Source organism: Dasypus novemcinctus, chromosome 4, assembly GCF_030445035.2.
Source record: "Dasypus novemcinctus isolate mDasNov1 chromosome 4, mDasNov1.1.hap2, whole genome shotgun sequence".
NCBI lineage: Eukaryota > Metazoa > Chordata > Mammalia > Cingulata > Dasypodidae > Dasypus > Dasypus novemcinctus.
The window spans coordinates 142,499,672-142,521,163 of NC_080676.1; positions in this window are offsets into that span (position 1 = coordinate 142,499,672).

Genomic DNA, 21,492 nt, shown 5'->3' on the forward strand with positions numbered 1-21,492 from the left:
TTGCTGGGGGGGGGAGAGATGGGGTGGGGGTGGTGGGGTTGAATGGGACCTCATATATATATATATATTTAATGTAATATTATTACAAAGTCAATTAAAAAAAAAAAACATTCAAAGACAAAAAAAAAAAAAAAGAACCTACTAACTACCACCAGGTTTTGAAGATGTTTTCTATATTTTCTTCTAGAAGACTTATAGTTTTTGCTTTTATATTTAGGTCATTGTTCCATTTTGAGTTAATTTTTGTATAAGGTATGAGATAAGAGGCTTCTTTCTTTCTTTTGACTGTGGATATCGAGTTCTCCCAGGACCATTTGTTGAATGGACTGTTCTGCCCAAGCTGGGTGGGTTTGACAGGCTTGTCAAAAATCACTTGACCATAGATGTGAGGGTCAGTTTCTGAACCATCAATTCAGTTCCATTGGTCTATGTGTCTATCTTTATGCCAGTACTATGCTATTTTTACCACTGTAGCTAAGTAATATGTTTTAAAGTACAGAAGTAAGAGTTGTCCAAATTTGCTTTTCCTTTTTTAGATGTTTCCACTATTTGGGGTCCCTTATCCTTCTAAATAATTGTGATAATTGTGTTTTCCATTTGTTCAAAAAACAATGGTGGAATTTTTATTGGAATTGTATTGAATCCATGTATTAATTTGGATAGAATTGATATCTTTGTGATATTTAGTCTTCCAATCCATGAGCTGGAATTTCTTTCAATTAGCATTTTTTATTTTTTAAATAATGCATTTTAGTTTTCTGAATTATAAGATCTTTGCATGCTTGATTAAGTTTATTCATAAATACTTGATTCTTTTAGTCACTATTGCAAATGTATTTTTCCCAGACTTCCTCCTCAGATTGTGCACTACTAGTGTTTTTTAAAGCCTATTTCTTTTGATATAAGTGTAGCTACTCCAACTTATTTATTTATTAGTTTGTTTATTTATTTATTTATTTATTTGGTTACTGCATGCATGGAATATCTTTTCCAGCCCTTCACTTTCAATCTATTGGTATACTGGAGTCTAATGTGAGTCTCTTGCAGAGAGCATATAGATGACTCCTTTTTTCTTTTCCATTGCACCAATCTGTCTATTGATTAGGAAGTTTAATCTATTAAAAGTTAATGTTATTACTGTAAAGGCAGTTCTCATTTCAGTCATTTTGACCTTTGGGTTTTATCTGTCATGTTTTATTTTCACCTCTTTTTTGAAACTTTAGTTACTTTTACTGATATAACCTTCATTTCTAGACTCTCTTTGAAGTCTCCCTTTCCTGTCTTTTCCTTTCAGACTCTAGCACACCCTTTAGTATTTCATGCAAGGCTTATTTCTATGTTATAAACTCTCTCAGTTTCTGTTATCTGTGAATTTTCTAAAATCACCCTCATTTTTGAAAGACAATCTGCCAGATATAAGATTCTTGGCTGGAAGTTTTTCTCTCACAGTATCTTAATTATGTCATACCACTGACTTCTTGCCTCCATGGGTTTTGATGAGAAATCAGCACTTAATCTTTATGGGTATGCCTTATATGTTATTCATTAATTTTCTCTTGCTGTTCTAGATTTCTCTCACTGTCTTTGGCATTTGACACTCTGATTAGTATGTGTCTCAGAGTTGGTCTACTTAGATTTATTTGGATGGGAGTGACTTGTGCTTCTTGCACATAGATATCTATATCCTTCAATAGTGTTGGGAGAATTTCTACCATTATTTCTTCATATGTTCCTTTGGTCCCCTTCCCCTTCTCTTCTCCTTCTGGGACACACATGACATGAATACTTGTACACCTCTTGCTGTTGTTTAGTTCCCTGAGACCTTATTCAATTTTTCCATTCTTTCCTTCATCTGTTCTTTTGTATGTTCCCTTTCAAAGGGCATGTCTTCAAGTTCATCAGTCCTTTCTTCTGCCTCCTCAAACCTGGTGCTATATGACTTTAGCGTATTAAATAGAGCTTCCAGTTCCAATCATGGAATAGATCCGGAAGCAGCTTGTGCTGCCAGGGGAGGAAGAGCATACTGTTCCATGATGTGGAGTATTCTACTCATGAATCTTCTCTGCAGATGCAGAGTCTCCTCCTTCCATTCTTTTGAGGATGTTGCAGGATGCTCTTCTGGTCTCCCTGAGCACTCAGATAGGTGCTTTAGCTAGCTCTGGGTGATTACTAACTGCCCTGTAGCATGAGCTGATTCTAAGAGCTCCTTACTCTGCCACCATCTTGCTGGTGTTTGGAGTATGTGTTTGTAAAGAAATGAACTATATTGAATATATAAATGTAGTTTAAAATATTTAAGGACATCTTATTAGATAAATCCATAAATAGAACAAAGCATTTATTAAAGGGAACTTTGACATGATTGCTAAAATTGCTAGGTTTAATGAATAATATATAAAAAGTATAGGTTAAACATGTGGACATGTACTGTTGTTATTTCCATACAGATTTTGGATTAGAGAAGTAAAATAATTTACTAAGGTGGTGAAATAAGAACTTGAACATATTCTCTTTGGTTCTTCCAATCAGCATTTTATTTTTTCAGCGCACTTAACAAGCAGGTTTTTATCTACCCGAGTGTATGGACTCAAATGTTTTAGTCAAAACTTTTCTGGAAGTTCTCAACACTGCAGCATAGAAAAATAATAAAAGGGCCAAAATATTATTGTTTACTGTTTTTTCTGTTGTATGTGTAGATGTGTGTATGTGCATGCTTATGTTTGAGGTGATTATTTGCAAGTTCCAAACTATATTATGTGCCTAGCTGCTATGTGCTCTTAATTTGTTATGGAAACATGGATCTTGGTCCCAGGTGGTTTGAAATAAATTTCTGGATGCTTATATCTACTCAAAGTTAAGCATTATGAATTCCATAATTTATCACCCTATTCAAGCTACCAGTCATTTCTTTGGTTTGAGTCAGAGCCTAGCCTTATAGAAGGGTGGTTGAATGCTTGGGGTGGAAGATTTGTGGAAAGAAAGAGGGATGAAATACTTCAACTGAACACTTTTTCTTTAGCTTGTCTGTTCCCTTTATCATTCATCAATGCCTTAAGAGAAAATACTCAGCTACTGTTTCCAATAGAAGTCTCATAATGGCCCTTTTAGCATATCCTCAGTATGTGTGTGTGGGTGTGTGTGTATTTAGCTTTTCTAACTCATTTTTGAAATCTTTTCCTTACTTGGCCTCTGAAAAAGCCCCTAATATTGATCTCTTTCTCCCCTTTTGGCTTTGATCCTCAGGCTTCATTTCAGAATTCTCTTGTTCTCATAGTCCCTTAACTGATGGTGTTCTCTAAATAAGTTGTCAATATTTCTTTTATCTCTCTTACATGATCTGCCTCAGTGATCTCCTCCCAGAATTTAAAGCATAACTCCTTTGCTGAGAATTAGAAAGTCTTTCCTATGATCTGAGACAATACTAACTCAGTCACTCATTCATTCATTTATTCAATAGTATTAATTTAATAAGTAATTACCAAGTTTCACTTCAACATCTCAACATTTTCACCTAGATGTTCCCTGAGAATTGTAAATTTCACACTGTTCCACACTGATCTCATTTTCTTTATGTTCAATTCCACTCATCTTTATGAAATTGCCATCTTGGTTGTGCCTATTTATTTTGATGTTTATCCTAAAAATCATTTGTGTTGTTGTTGTTCCAATATTATTTATTTATTTATTTTAGTATATAGTAATGTATTAATTTAATCTTCCAATAAGAATAAAAACAGAAAATATACTAAGTGAAAGAAACTAGAAAAAATGTACCACATATTGTTTGACTCCACCCATACAATATATATGTACAAATGAATTTGAGAGTAGATACAGAGGAACAACTATGGTAGAGGAAGGACGGAGAGTTTGAGAAGTGATTAAAGGGTAGGGTTTTTTGTTTACTTGTTTTATTATTTATTATTGTTATATTTATGAAATAATGAAAATGTTCTAATAATGATGAAATGATAAATGCACAACTATGTGATTATGCCAAATATCACTGACTTTACACTTTGCATGAATTGTATGATTTATGAATATTTATCAATAAAATTGATTTTTTTTAAAACTGCAATAATTCAAAGATGCTAACTATCTCCACAAAATAGCCCTCTGAGAATAAGGTCCTAAGTATAATATGGGATTTTTTTCTCTCTGAACTGTGACTCAGCCGCAAGATGAAAATACCATAATCCAGCAAGGCTAAAGATGTAAAGATTCAAATAAGCTTAAAAAGAACTAAGAAGTAGTAGTTTTCACGCTCTGATGATGAACTAAATGCATCAAAAATGGAAATCATTGAACTGAATTATGGACTTCATTAATCTGATTGGTTGACACCACATTGTTGAACAGTTTACTTGAGAAAAATAAAACACCAAGAGAGGAACACAAAAGTAGCTGAATTTTAGAGGAAGTCATAATCATGATGGTTTTTCCAGGGGAAAGGAAGTGCAACATTTTTTGACAGCTGGAAACACATGCTATTTACCAATGAACTGATTATTTTTTGTTATTGGTTACATAACTTGTTAAATGAACTTAACTGAGGTATGGTCTATAAACAGAAATGAACATAAGTCATATGTATACAGATCCAGAATTTTCACAAACAGAAGAACCCCATGAAATCTCCCCATCAACAAAGAGAGCGTGAGAGGTACCCCAAGACTCTCTCCCAATCATGAACCCCGTCTTCTCAAAGAAAACTGTGACACAGACTTCTCATACCTTAGTATAATTTTGCCTCTTTTAGATTTTACATAAGTGGAAACATAAGAGCATGGAAAAAACTGAGCCAGGTACCCACTTATATGGTACAGTTCCCAAGAACCTTGGTGTAGGGAACAGTAAAGTCACCAAAAAGCCTCATTATTTTTCCTGGAGTACAATTTCCTGGCTTGAAAGCAAGTTGCACTCTTCAACAAACCTCTCTGCTCACATCTTAGTGGGGAATGTTTTCAGTGGAACCACAGCTTGGCAGGTGGTGTCTAAGCAATGTCCAGGGAAGGTCCCCTCTGGTGGTCTATTCAGAGTCAAGCCTTGCAGTTCAAACACACTGATCACCCTTCAGCTGCACCCTCCATTTTCCCAGGGTGGAAACAAGTCTCCCCTCCCCTCTGTAGTGGAAACAACCAGTCCGGTTCAGTAAGGAGGGTGTTTGAAAGGGCAGGCTATCTTTTGCTCTATGTCAGCTACCAGGCAGGAACAATGGCACAGCCATCCTCAGTTGTGACAGGTGGAAATCATGGCACCCAGTAGACCACAGCCACCAGCCAAAAGTTGGATTGGCAATAGGTTGTGGCCCTCTGTCTCCCAGTTCCTGGGAACATGGATCCTTCCAACCCTCTCAACCCATAGCCATCTGCGAAGCATTGTATGACCCAAAGTTGTCTGCTCTGTTATTGGGGATTTGGTGCCAACAACTGTGGCCTAAGTTACTCAAAGATCTTCACTGCAATCTCCTTCTCTTCACCCTTCTCTCTTCTTGGTGCTGCCTAGCACTCTCCTGTTCGCCACAGCCTTAGAACAGTTGTTTCAGACACTTTCTGCCTGTCCTCTAGCTATTTTTCTGGAATAAACATGATCCTTTTAACTTTCTAATCTTCCATCTTCTTGCAGTCATATGAATGTGGGAATTCATGACTTCCCCTTTTTTGGATAACCAATTTTCACACATATGAAGCTCATTATTGACATGATGGTGGATGTATACATCTTGGATATCATTTCTTATTTAGCAAGGCCTCTTTCTCTATCATCTGGTTCAGGTACTGGCCCCTTTAATCATGTGTGGTGAGTGCAGCTTTTTTCTGCTGTTTTGACTTCCATTTCAGTTGTCAGCAAGATTTGATAAGGTATTTCCCCAGTTGGTTGGAGTTTGTACTCTTTCCAAAACTTGATTAGGGCCTGGCTGCCAGGTTAGTGTTGACAAACTGACCCTGAAGACACATGGTTTATTGATGGCAGTTCCTTTGTCACCAACAGAAAAAGAAAGACAGGATATGCAGTAATCTCCCACTTCCAGGTCAAAGAGTCAAATCCTCTCCCACCTGGAACTTTGTTCCAGGGAGTTGAACTCATTGCACATATAAGGGTCTTGCAACACAGGTGAATCAACATCTATGCAGACTCTCCAAACTCAACACAAGTCTATTTATTTATTTTTAACCATTTAATGAGATACATTTACATGCCATACAGTTCACCCGTTTAAAATTTTAAGTTCAGTGTTTTTTTTGCATATTCACCGATATGAACATCTTTACCACAGTCAATTTTGGAACATTTTCATCACCTCAGAAAGAAGCTATGTAATTTTTAGCTACCCATTCCCCTATCCTCTATCCAATCTCAGCCTTTTGAGGTCATTCATCTCCTTCTGTCTCTATAGATTTTCCTGTTCTTGACATTTCATGTGAATGAAATCACATATGGGGATGCATCAGTATTTAATTAATTTTGTGGCTGAGTAATATTCCATTGTATGAATATACCATACCTTGCCTCTACACTCATCAGTTGATGGGCATTTGGATTGTTTCCACTTTTGGATTATCATGAACGATTTTGCTGTAAACATTTAAGTCCAAGTTTTTGTGTAGACATATGCTTTTATTTCTTTAGGGCATATAAATGGAAATAGAATTACTGAATCTTATGGCAACTTTTTGTTTAGACATTTGCAAAACTTCCAGAATGTTTTCTTAAGCAGGTACTTCATGTTACATCTCTAGGAGGAGTGTATGAATGTTCTTATTTCTCCATATCCCCAACAACTCTTTGTATTGTTTGACTTTTTTACTTTAGTTATCATGGTGAGTAGAAAGTAGTATCTTATTGTATTTTTGATTTGCACTTTGGAAACCAAGAGAAAATAAATCATGTGTTGAATTCAATCCATGTTATGGAATTTGTGATAGCAACTCAGGTAATCCAAGACATACACACAATATTAAAGTTCACAACTTTTATCGTACAATTATTGTTTATGTATATTCATGTATGCATGATAAACTTCAATAAAAAGTTAAAAATATAATAAAGGACTAATACATAAACTAAATTTGGAATTCTTGAAACTCAAAAAGAAGATAGAGACCCAGTGGAGATATAGGCAAAGGCAAAGATTAATAGATAATTCTAAAGAAAGTAGACTCTCTTTTAACTATATTAAGAAATGCTAACCCTGTTGTAGATGATGGTGTGGGACTAATAGTGCAAGCGTAAGAAAAATCTTTCATGAACTATAACAAATATATGACTATTACAATGTGTTAATAATAGGTAGTATATTGAGGGGAAAAATGTAAACAATGGACTATATTTAAAATTAAAAAGGAAAAGGAAGAATGAAAAATGAAATGCTAAAATTCATTAGTCATCAGAGAAAATCAAACCCAAACCATTTTGCACCCATCAACATGGCCAAAGTCAATTAATATCTGATGATGATGAAATATACTGCACAATGTATGAATAAGATTTTAGTGGGGGTATATCTCAAACATTGTATTTGCTACAAGTATGCTCCAAACATTGAATGGGATGTACTTAAACTAAAATATTATTCATTGTTTATCTGAAATACAAATTTAACTGGGCTTCCTGAATTTTTACTTGCTAAATCGTCAAATTTAACATGGTATTGTAAAGAGATACGGTCACTATAGATTACAATTTGGAAGTAGTTAGGGAAATTGATTCTGTGGGAACTCTGTGAATAAAATTCTCTCTACTGATTAATTACCCCAAAGAAATTGTTTCACATTACACTGAGGTTGGTGAGTGGGAAGTCCAAATGTAATCTAGTCCTCCCATATATTTCACATATTTACATCCTTTATTTTACCACATTTCTCCCCTGACCTCTCTAGCTGGTGGTCTGGTGGCTCTTTGTATCTCCATGGCTGTGCCCTCTAACCACAAAACACAACTGCCTGGTATGAGTGACCTTCAGGCTAAGCAGTGTGGAACACCTCTCCTTTTACCACCAACAACCAGAAAGAATTGACTGTCTCTTGCCATTCATGTTCCAGTGTCCTTCAACTTATAAACAAGTAATAAGCCTGCTGCCATTGAAACAAAGTCCATAAATATGTTATGTTGGAAAGAACCAGGAAAAGGGCAACAGATCATGTTGGAAAGATTGGAAAAATTCTCTTTCCATGTGTGGAAAGATTCTCTTACTGCCCAAGGACCTCATATGCTACCAAATGAGACCATAGCTAAAGGTAGAATGCAAGTGGAGGTCTACCACTCTGGTCTAATTTAATGCCACACTTTAATGATAATAATAATTACAGTATTTTATTTTAAAATTCTGGAGGATGAAGCCAAACCAGACAGGAAACTTCAAATAATATTAATAATAATTCTTTAACCTGGATATCATCAAACAGGAAAATACTGTCTTTCTTCCTAAAAGGTATTAAAGGACTGTGGGCAAGAAATTGGCCCAATATTTCTTATGTAGAGTAAGCAACTGTCAGGAAATTAAATTATGAGCCAAAATATGCTAGAGTGCAAATATGTATTCACAGCCATATTTTATTGAATCATCTTTAAAAAGACACCCCTACATAATTTGGTGTGTTTGCAAAGTATGAGAGCAAAAGGTAATGGTGGAGATTGGAGAAAGGAAATGTTAAATTTGAAAGTTTTTAAAATTTATTGTTTCTTTCCCTAGACTCAGCAGTTTACATAAATATATTCAATCTATCCATCTCCATGTTATAATGCATAGTTTGTGGTAATACGAAAATGAGAACAGAAAATGTTCTCTCTTAGTATTGATGGAAGATATTGCTTACTAGTCAATAGAATAAAAAAGAAAAATGGCAATTAATAAAAATCCTTCATAAAACATATAATTATGACCTATCAATTAAAAAGACACTTAGATGCTACTTTACAAAGAAACTAATTTTTCTTCCATTGTTTGAATATCTCCACTCTCCCCATTCCTTTTAATTTGTTGGATTATTGAAAATATGAGTTATTATAATGGTGTCAACCTTTAAATTTCTTCATTAGTTTTCTCCTTAAATAATAATAAATATAGGATAAAGCTTTATTTTGTTCAATAATTGGGAAATGGGATCTATAATATTATTTCCTTGGTACTTAAAAATATATTGCTTTTGATATGAAAGGACTAGTTACTGGCTGTTGGCAATTTGTCCCCTTTCTTGTTCTTGGTATCAAGTTATAGAGTACAGTGGGGTATTCTTTTAGGCGGGACAATATTCTCTTAAAATGCCAGGACTGAGATAAGTCATTTTTACTAGTAATGAATTTACATCCTAAATGCTAGATGTCTACTTGGGTTCCAATTCTGGTTTTTCTGCCCTTGTCTACTTGAGTGACTTAACTTTCCTAATTTAAATTTATTTTTCTATAAATGTTGGTAATAATAATACTAGCCTTATAGGCAGTTCCAAGAATGAGTTTGTGCATGAAAAGTACTTAAATAGCACTTGGCAGATAAGTATTCATACTTAGCTATTATCATTAAAATTTAGAGTTATTATGACTTATCTGTTTAAATTTTTTTATTTTAAAATAAGCTTTAGATTACATAAGTGTTACATGAAAAATATAAGGAATTCCTATACGCACATCTTCTCCCTCTCCCACACTTTCCCTCATTAACATCTTTCATTAGTGTGGTACATTTGTTAAAATTGATCAATACATATTGAAGCATTGTTACTAACTCTGGACTATAGTTTTCATTATAGTTTACAGTCTGCCCTGAACAATTTTATAGGTTATGACAAAATGTATAATGACCTGTATCCATCACTGCAGTGTCATGTAGGACAATTCCAATGTCCCCCAAATGACCCCATGCTACACCTATTTTTCCCTCTCCCTCCCCTCAGAACCTCTGGTGGGTGCTGCATTTATGTCAATGGTAAAAGTTCTTCCATTGCTAGAATAGTAATAATTCTATAATAGAAAACTAGTAAGTCTATTTTCATTAATTGTTTATTCCGCAATCTTGAGGGTTTTGGGATGGTGATGCCCACTATGTTTCTAATTGAGAGGAGGCTTAGATCTCATGGAACAGATGGATGGAACAATCTCACATGCAGGTACAGACACTCTATTCCTTGGGATGGGTGCTGTCCATCATCATCTGCTTGTTAGCTGTCCTGGGTGAATACAGTGAACTGGAGGGTAGGTGTTGCAACTCTGCTGAGATTCAGGGCTCAATTGGTACATGAATAGACCAAAGATTTAAGTCTCTAGGACATATATTAAAAAGTATAGTGCTAATTATAGGTTCAAATAAAAGGTGCAGAAGAACCATATGTAGAGAAACTATAAATGTGTCTTATTCTATTACTCTCGGAGCATAATTTCTAAAGTAAGGCCCACTGACATGGTGCCAAATTTCTGAACTTGTCTGCCCTGCTTATAGTGTGTGAATGTCCCTAGAGCCCTCAGAAGCCCCACCAACTAACTTTGAAATCTCTGAGCCATAAAAACTCATTTGTGTTTAATATTTCCTCCTTTCATCAAGGTCATTTTTCTAGATGTATCACTAATTGGTGCTTGTTAGTAATTCCTTGGTGCCAGGGAGGCTTATTCCCAGGAGTTATATCCCACATTAGGGAGGAAGATAGTGTGTTTGCTGAATTTGACTTAGAGAGAGGCCACATTTGAGGAACAAGGATGTTTTCAGGAGGTAACTCTTAGGCGGTACATAATACTAGGTTAAGTTTCAGATTCACAAGGACAAGGTTCATAAGTATAACCATCAATGTCAAGGGTCTGGCATATTTGGTCTGTCCTCTTTGTCTAGGCACTGCCCATGTAGTCTAAGGATTCTTTCTGCTATATTAGAGAATGTAGCAGGACTTCCCAGGATAGGAATTTAATATTCTTTTTGTTATTGTGTGGGTCTCCACCCACTCTTAACATCCCATAACCACTTGAATATATTCATATTCTATAAGGTCATGCCTCAGGTGCACCCCTCCCCACTCATATCCTATCACCAAAACCCTGAACCAGTGATCCTTTCCTGCCACAGATGCAAACTTTCAGCAATCTAAATCAACCCAAAAATAAAGCCAAAAATATAAATGAATAAAAATAATAAAAATAAAATAATAATAATAATAAACACATAAAATATAAAAATTTAAAAATACTAAAGATATAAAACCTTTAAAAAATAAAAATAAAAAATAATTTTGTATGTCTTTAATCACCATAAGATATGTCCACTTTTATGTACAGTTACAATTTCTTTTGTATGTTCCCCCAGTTTCTTTCTTTTTTTTTTTTTTTTTTTTTGCTTTATTTCCAAAGATTTGTCATAGACATTTGTCTATGTGACAAATGGCACATAGAAGATATAGGGATATACTTCACCCTCTTCACTTCTCACATTTTCTCCTATTGATAACATCTTACATGAGTGTGTATACTGGTTAGTATCCCCACCTGCCACATGAAAATACATTGCTAAGTCTCAATGAAATAATAGCAATCATCTGCTTTTTCCACCATACTCTTCTGTGTTCATTGTTATGTCAGGTGTGACCAATAGCTATGTTTTCTTTCTATCACAAATAAATTTATCTCACATTCACTTTTAAATCTATCAAATTAAAAAAAAAAAACTATACCATTTCCACATGGTCAAGTCTTTCAAATACTCTACCAATTTCATTGGTTAACTTAGGGAATTCTTTTCCGGAACCCTGTAATCTCTGTCTTCAAGTTTGACCTATTATTGTGTTTATCCTCCTTTTCTACCATGTTTTTTAAATTTCCTGATGTCTCCAAGTCTTGAGTGTTTCTAGGATCTGAAGCAGTTCGTAGCATCTCATTCCATCTGTACCCTCACTGTGGACACCAAGGTTTTTCAAGGTTGCTTCACTAAGTTAGTAACCCATTTCACTAACTTTTTGTTACTATCCCCTCTTACATCATATTTTCTTTCCTATTTTCAAATTTCTTTTCTTTACATTTAGAACAGTTGCCACACAAAGAAGCGATAACTACATGTGATTTAAACTACCATATTTTTCCGTAAATTTTTCATTTACTTTAAATTCATTTATTCTGGTCACAGCCTCACTGATTTCCATATCGTATTTCCTCTTTGTTAATAAGTCATTTCCTATTGTTTAGGGTCACACCCACATGAAATATTTCTTAATACTTGAATTGACCATTTGTATTTCCTGGAAGTCCCTAACTTCTTCCAAAAATGCATTTAAGAATACAATAGCTCTAGCATAATTTTCAGTTCCCCTAGACACTACTAATAGCCATTAATAGTGCTGATCTGTTTTATAGTTTTATAGTTACAATAGGTGAGATTATGCACCATAAAACTGATTTTAAACTAATATTTATACTTCGGGTTGATTCTCCTTTAATTCAGTGTACTACAAAAACATTCATATGTATTAGTCAGCCAAAGAGGTGCTGATGCAAATTACCAGAAATTGGTTGGTTTTTATAACGGTATTTATTTGTGGTAGAAGCTTACAGATACCAGGCCATAAAGCATAAATTACTTCCCTCACCAAAGTCTATTTTCTCATTTTGTGACAAGATGGCTACTGATATCTGTGAGAGTTCAGGCTTCCTGGGTTCCTCCCTTCCAGGGTCTTGCTTCCTTCTGGTTTCAGGGTTCCTCTTTGCTCAGGGCTTGTTTATTCCTGGGCTCAGTGTTCCTCTCTTCCTGGGGCTTGCTTCTCGTTCTTCTGTGAGCTTACTACCTGGGGTTCCAGCTTACGGCTTCAGCATCAAACTCTAACATCAAAACGCCAACATCAAAACCCCTCAACTCTGTCTTTTGCCATGTCTTTTATCTATGAGTCACTACCCACCCAGGGGTGGTGACTCAACACCCTAATGACACGGCCCAATCAAAGCCCTAATCATAACTTAGTCACACCCAGGTACAGACAAGGTTACAAACATAATCCAACATCTATTTTTGGAATTCACAACCATATCAAACTGCTACACCATTCAAGTTAATTGATATTTAATAGGAATTCTCTCTTAAGATACACCCTGACCAGCAGACTGATTTATTCTAACTTTAGTGAAAGGTATTTTGACATAGGAAATCTTCTGTTGCAGGTAAAAATGTGTCATCCAAAAAGAAATGTTCATGTTCTAACCCTTACTCCTGTGAAAATGACTTTATTTGGAAGTAGGGTCTTTGCAGAAATAATCACCTTAAGAAGGGGTCATACTGTAGTAGAGAGTGGACCTTAATCCAATACAACTGTTTTTTTGTTTTTTTGTTTTCAGAGGAGAGAAATTTGGACACAGACACAGAGACATACAGAGAGAAGACTATCATGTGAAGATGGAGGCAGAAATTGGAATTATGTTGCAACAAACCAAAAAAATCACTAATAGCACCAGAACCTGGAAAAAGCTAAACAGGATCCTGCCCTACAGAATTCAGAGGTAGCATGACACTGCTGATTGATTTTATTTCTTTATCTAGACTTCAGAATTTGGGAGAATAATTTTTTTTTTTCTTTTTAAACCCAGTTTGTAGTATTTTGCTATGACAGCCCTAGGAAACTAATACAAATTTGAAGAATAAAATGTTTGAAATCATTTGTTTTAGTCCTTCTGATGCTCATAGCTCACATTCTACTAGATAGGACCTTTGGGAATCAGTTACAGATGTCAGTCTAGATTGTGTAAGCGTGTTATATAAAGAACTACCTCTAAGAAAACATAATAAATTAATAAGTAAATGTTGTCTCCAAATTCCATAGTGTGGAACAATATTGACTTTTCTAAGAAGTTTCATTTTACTAAATCCTTTAGCAATTGGCTCTGTTAAGACCTGAGAATCTTGTGCTTTACACTTCATTGCCATCTCTGACCTTGCAACCATCATTAGATTATCTATTTTATATATGGCTTCATAAACAAATAAAAGTCATTTAGGCTTGTTTGCCAGTCTTTTAAATAGATGGCTGAATTAAAAACAAATGGATCAAAGAAATATGACCTTACAAAGCATGAAAAAATAATATTATAAGATAAAAAAATTAAATCCATTTTGTGGCACCAGTTTTTCAGTGATTCAAAAGAGAAAATTTAGATCACATCAAATGTTTACAATGAAATTAGAATTAATACCAAAAAAGGAGAAATGTTGTGGGTTTGTAGCAACAATTGAATAGATTAACTTGATTTTTTCCAGAATACTTTTATTGATGTGTCCAAATATTTAATTATTAGGATGAGTAGGAAATGATTTTTTTCTTATTAAGAAGATTAGCATAGGATCACTATAAATCATTACTAATTGCCTATGAGATTTCATGTATTTTTTTATGATTATTAATTGAGGCCTGGTATTCTGTTGATTTTTATATATTTATACTATTATTATATTTGTCTAATTGATATAGCTGCTGATATATCAAAAACAATGTGCTTCTTCTTTCACCAAGTACTCTTTCAACTTTATTCTCTTTATCAAAGTTAGAAGAAGAAGGGGGAAAGAGGAAACAATAAAATCCTGAATCATAAATCTCTATCAACTCAAGAGTCATATTTTATTTATATCAAGTGAACTGCATGGAAGTGTCATCTCTACTTGGAATAACTAATGTGGCAAGAGTCTCCTTATTTTCCCTTTCAAGAGTTTTGCCCATTACTGTCCTGCTGAATGAAAATATTTGAAAAATTTTCAAATGCAACATCAGAAAACAATGGACATCATAGTAAACCAGATAAATTAAATTCCTAAAAAAGAAATTTCCAAAACATAGTTGCAAAGAGAAGGTACACTGATATTTATTCATATTGGCAATGAGAGAATAAATAGTAAAATATTTAGTATAATTTCTGCTAGTTATAGAAAACTTATTTTTGTTAATTTCATATGGACTGTGTTTTAGTTGGCTAAAGCAGCTGGGAACAAAATCCCAGTAATGGGTTGGCTTTTATAATGGAATTTATTAGGCTAAAATCTTACCGGTCTGAACATGCAAACTAAAGGCATTATCCAAGAGATGATATCTTACCGAAGGTTGGCTGCTAGATCCTGGATTCTTACCACATGGAACAGAAAAATGGGGTATCTGTCAGTCTCTCCCTGCCTTTTCCTCCAGGCTCACCTTCTCTTTCAGCTTCAAGCTGCTCTGTGGGCCTAGCCACTTGGGAGTCTAATTGATTCAGCTTTTCTGCTGATCCCAGCCTCCAGGCTCTCTCTCAGCTTTTTGGGGTTTCTCTTTCTTTCTGCCTCTGTAACTGATCCTGGAGTCTTCTCTCACATGGCAGGGTAGAATGGCAGAGCTCTTTTTCTGTGTGCTCTTCCAATTATATATAACTCCAGTAAAATGATTGAGACCCACCCTGGTTCAAAGGTTCTTAACTACAGCAACCTAATCAAAGGAGTTGTAACCAAAAAGTCCCTTAACAGAATCTAACCAAAAGGTCCCACATAAAATGAACTTACTTGCAGAGGAATGGATTCACTTAAGAACATAATTTTCTGGGGCTTACAAAAGATTCAAATCAGTACAGGCCGATTGCCCTTAATATTGGACACCTGGAAAATATTGCCATTGCTGCCACAGTAGTTAACATGTGACAAAGTATTAGTATCACAAGTAATTATCTATAATATTTAGTTAAGATTCCACCCTGTGATTCCACAGCTGACCTAGGTGTTGCTCTCCTAGTAACACTATTTACCTCTTTGTGGCAATGAACACACTATATTCTAATTTTCTTTTCATCTTCTTGAAGTCCACTTATGTTACTTTAAAAAAATATGTGTCTTATTCTTTTTTTAATCCATATCAGTGAATCCATATTTAAGCCAAAAGGAACAACTCTGCATAGCTTCCTATTAGAATAACAGGAAATTAGTGAGCCCTCCTTGGCATTTTCCATAAGCCAGTAGACTGAGAAAGACCATTCTCTGAAAAAAATAAAGGATATTATTTTCAAAATATATTATTCTGAAAACTCCAAATCTTAAATATTAATGAAAATTATGTTAAAATGGGAGGAAACATTTTAGAAATTAATTTTAAAATTACCCCAATGCAATGAAGACAGATTCAGATTTGAAAATATTTAGAAAGTATAATATATTGTCTAACATTTTAATTAAGGAATAAAAAGTTTCAATAATCATTAAGCTACCTATTGATGCTAAATTTATTGTTCTTTGCTTGGCTGTTAAGATTTTGAAGAGTTGCGTTCTTTGTACCAGAAGCATTTTTTGATTCAGATTTATGGTTATGGCTTGCACATATCTTATATAAGTTGTATTTAAAATACCAAAGACTCCTTGTTGGCTCACTTATGATATAGAATCGCTTTACACCTATGAGACATAATTCAAAATATTAGATTCTTAACTCCTAAGCAAGGCAAATATTTATGGTATGATAATTCACTTATTCAAAAATCCCTTTGACTGTGTTTATATAACTTCATTTTTAATTTTACAAACTCCTGAGAGATTTGAGATTAATATGGAGAAAAATTAAGAGACTATCAAGGGCGGTGGACTTGGCCCAGTGGTTAGGACGAACGTCTACCACATGGGAGGTCCACGGTTTAAACCCCGGACCACCTTGACCCATGTGGAGCTGGCCCATGCGCAGTGCTGATGCGTGCAAGGAGTGCCCTGCGACACAGGGGTGTCCCCCACGTAGGGGAGCCCCACGCGCAAGGAGTGCGCCCCGTAAGGAGAGCCACCCAGTGCAAAAGAGAGTGCAGTCTGCCCAGGAATGGTGCTGCACACACGGAGAGCTGACACAAGATGACACAACAAAAAGAAACACAGATTCCCATGCCACTGACAACAACAGAAGCAGACAAAGAAGACGAAGACACAGCAAATAGACACAGAGAACAGACAACGGGGGGAGGGAATAAATAAATAAATCTTTTAAAAAAAGAGAGACTATCAGGTGCTCTTTCAGTGAAATACTGCTCATGCACTTTTGATTGACTCACTATTGACGAATGTATTGTACAACCTTTTAGGATAAAAGTTAATTTATAGAAACTGTTGGCAGTGTAAATGAATCACATCTGAAAACAATGCAACTGTTTTGTGTTCAAAGCAATGACTTTGACTTTGTCTGGTAGAGAAACAATAATAATCTCAAAATTTACAGTTAATTGCCCTGTAGAGTATTAATCCATTTGTCATAATATAGGAAATTTATTTCAGCATTTCTCTGATATTTCTTACTTTGTAAATCTCTGTTCTTTAAATTTTTCTTTGAATCAGATTTAACATCGTATTAGTTCCTTCAGTTAATAAGTTGAATAAAATAATTGTCATGCCTTCATTTTATATTTATATAAGAATCATTTATTTAACCTTTGATAAATTGAAACTTATATCAAGAAAAGATTCTGATACCTTTGTCTATGTCTTGGCATTTCTACCAGCAAATACTTCAGGATGCCTGGATGGAAGCAGTGCTCTTCCCTTAAGGTTAAATTTGGATAAAACTTGTAGGGTAGGTAGAACAATACTAGCCCACAGTTTTTGAGCATCAGTAAAGATAATTTCAGTGAGTTGAAAGTCATCAAATATATTTAAATACAGAATTCACTGTTAATACAACAACAACAACAGACTGGTTTGGAGAATGCAACGTAAAAGGACTCTTTTAAATAAATGTGGTAAATCAATGAAAGGAATCTAGAATCCTTCACCAAACCTATATAAATTCCATTGGAAGGCTAGGAAGTAAGATATTAGGGAAACAATGCCTCCAAGAACATTACTTTGAATTCTCTAACATTATGTGTGCTCTGATGGAAGAACAAAGCAGCGCCTATAAAATAGACTTGACAAAATAATTGAACATGAAATTGATTAATTCTCTAAAATGATATACCAATTTATTGAAACTACAGAAGACGGAGTGGCATTGATAAGAGAAGGAAAAATATATACATTGACTAGATATTTGATGATATTAAGGGATTGCTTTTCTTTTCCCTATGCCTTTAGATGTGATGACTGAATTTTTATGAAACATGACTTTGAAAATTTAATTGTTGAAACAGGAAATTAGTAGATTTGGCTTGTTTTACTACTCCTTGTTTATAAGTGTGTTTAAATTTTTCATAATGAAAGTAAAACTTTAATAGAGGTACATTAGTGAACTGAATACTGAATTATCAATCCTTTAATGCAAATTTTAATAGGCAATAGACTAATTCCATTAAGGTTTATTAAACGATATCTACTAAAGACTTGTTTTTACTTCGCTTAACTTAGTACATTTAGTTGGATTTTAGTGTGTAGAAGAGCATAACTAGGTGCCATATAATGGACTTGTTGTAACAAACATAATAAAGATGGAGATCTAAAGTTAATTTAGCATTTGCTAAACGCCCCAACAGGACTCTATATCGAATGCCCAATGTAATTTATTTGGTTACTTAATCGCACGCTGCCCCTGTGACCAAAGTACAGAGGCCCTCCACAAACTCGAAGGTAGAGGATACAGAGTATTTAAATCCCTTGGTCCAGGAACCGCTGGATTGCAGGGACACCTTTAAAAATTGGGCTGGTGAATGAGATCTAAGGCAGCTTTCGTGGAAGATCCAAAGCAAACAGCAGGAGGCGCTAGTCACCATGCTACAGTAAGAACAACAGTGAGATCTTTCCCAGCACAGTGGAGCCTGGGAGTCAGAGTGACCAGGTGTCAGTCTTTCTCAGCCTGACACTCACCGAAGTGGCATCTGCACTGCGTTTTTTAATAAGTACTCATCTGGTTGGTATCAAGTCAGTCCATATATCATTTCTCTGCACAAATATCTGGTTATCACTTATTATAAAAACATGTTTTGTTTTGTTTTGTTTTCTTAAGTTGTTTACATTCGATTTGAAGTCGGATGTATCTTTTCAAAAGACAACACTGGGTAAGCAATCCATACCAAAAGACAAACAAACAAAAAAATAGTAGTCCAAAACATCAAATAATAATTGTGGGAATTGAATCATGTACCCCACAAAAGACCTGTTCAAGTCTTAATCCACATTCCTAGGGAGGCAAACCGATTTGTAAAGAGGACCTTTGAAGATGTTAGTTAAGGTGTGGTAAAACAGAATAATCCATAACGGCTGAAGTCTTTATAGAGAAAGAAATTGGACACGGAAGCAGAAGTCAGAAGTCAGTGGAAGCTAGAAGTCATTAGAAACCAGAGCGGCAGAAAGGAGAGATTGATCACCTTGTCATTCAGGATTTCCAGACCGCTACAGACTCCAGGGGAAAGCAAGCCCTACCAAGACCTTGATGTTAGACTTTTGACCTCCAAATCTGTCCGACAATAATTTCCTGCTGTTGAAGCCTATCCATTGTGTATTATTAATCATGGCAAACCTGGCAAACTAAGGCAATTGTTTTAAATAACAGGCTGCGCAATTAATGTAGCTTTGTCAAATATCTCATCTAGTTAATTAATGGTATTACAGTAATAAAACTATATTGGGCATTATTGATGGAATGGTTTAAAGGTATTGTGCATACTCAACCCCTAAAAATGAAAAGATTTATTGCATGTTACATCATTACTACAGTATTGTTTAAATATTTAGTATCTAATCATTAAAAGTTAAATTTATATGGATGAGGTCTTCATAAATATTATTTTATAGTAGTGTATAATTTAAGATAGGAATTTGTTATTCAGTAAATGTTATTGTCACAAAAAATTCCAAAGTCAATTTGTAAAAGAAATTTTGTGAAGTTTTTAACTTAGATGACAGTATTTTTACTATATCAAGTTCTTTTATGAGTCATAGAAATAATCTTTTAGGAGCTCTTAATATAAGTAATTCATTTTTTAAAGTTTCTTGAGTTGATCAAAGCCTACCAACTCATTCAATTATGTACCACTCTACATACATAACTGTATTTCAAAAGTTAAGGACTATACCTTTATTTTTAAAAGGATAAAATTAAACTTGTTATCGATTACTATAGTTTCCATTTCTGTTTCTCCACGTGTGAATATTATGTCATGTAGACATTAGCATAAATTCTGGCTCTTCCAGTTTCTTCACTCCTTTGAGAACAGTTTTTGTGAAACTATGAAGCACTGAGATATTTTTACCTACCATGATTTACAGAACTTATAGAAACCTGAAGGGCAAAATATTATGACAGCTGTAGCATCAATCTCCAGACAAAACATAGCTCTATAAGTGGTGCTACCATGATACCAAATGTTAGATTTTAAGGAATTTTTTGCCCAATTTCATTACCATTACCTCTGATCATCATACTTCAGTAGTGGGCAAAGTCAAAAAAGTCCAAACTTATAGCAAGTCTGCCAGAATATAAACTGTTCTTACTGAACATGAAGCTGAATGGACAATACTATAAGCAAGCTCCTCCAAGAGCTGTTTTGCAGCAAGTCAAAGGGAAGAGATTTTAAGCAGCAATAGAAGGATTCTTCAGGGATCCACTAAGTCCCAGCTGTTACATTTAAATCAATTTGTGGGTATAATTGGAGATGAGAGAGGAGATGGGCATCCAAATTCTGGTCATTGAATTGCAAAAACTTTGCACAGTCTTTAAAAGACTCAGTCTAAGTCTATGAAGAAATGTGAATATTCCAATAGGAGTTAGAGTGTGCAGCAGACATAGAGATTCCTAATGAAATAATTGAAACATTGCCCAGCATGGAGTCAACTATGAACATGAAGAACACAAATACCAAACTATGTGCACATACAGCTGAATCAGCACATAGTTGCCAACATCAAGGATGGAATAGCAGAAAACTTTGGATGGCCTAAAACATAGATATCATGGAATTGCTGTTCTTTATGTCTAGATAAGGATTCTTACACTTTAGAGGACAGAGGATAGGGATAAAATCATGGAGCAGTGAAATATTGGGTTCTTATCTTATATTTAAAATATACTAGAATGCCACACCACTGTATGAATTATTGTAAAAGGGAAGACAATATAATTGTGACCTTTTCTGATTCCATTAACATGCAATAAGAATAAATTTAGTGCAGTTACAACTAAGATGATATTAAACCTCTTGAACATGACAACTTCCTGGGCTGAAAAAATTGAAGACTTGTGACCACAGTAATTGTGGAGTGAGTTGTTACATGGTGCTTTGAGGGAACACAGGCTCAGGCACAACGTAAACTTTCAGCAAATGACTGCTTTATTCCTCCCACAACACAAAAGATATAAAAAGAGCAAGGGAAGAGGTTCCGTTGTGGCCAGTCTTTAAGGGTTGGTGGATGGCAGCTCCATGCCCCACTTAGCACTGGAGAGGAGAGACAATTTTGTGCTGCTCGAGGGCAGAGTACTTGCTCAATCTAGCGGAAAGTTTCCAGCCACTGAGAGTTCCTGCGCTGATAATCAACTGGAACTGCTTGTTCCCAGTTTCCGGGTTTCAATTTCCTTTAGGCTGTTCCATTAGTCCCAACTTCTCCCCAGAGCTGTGGAATGGAAA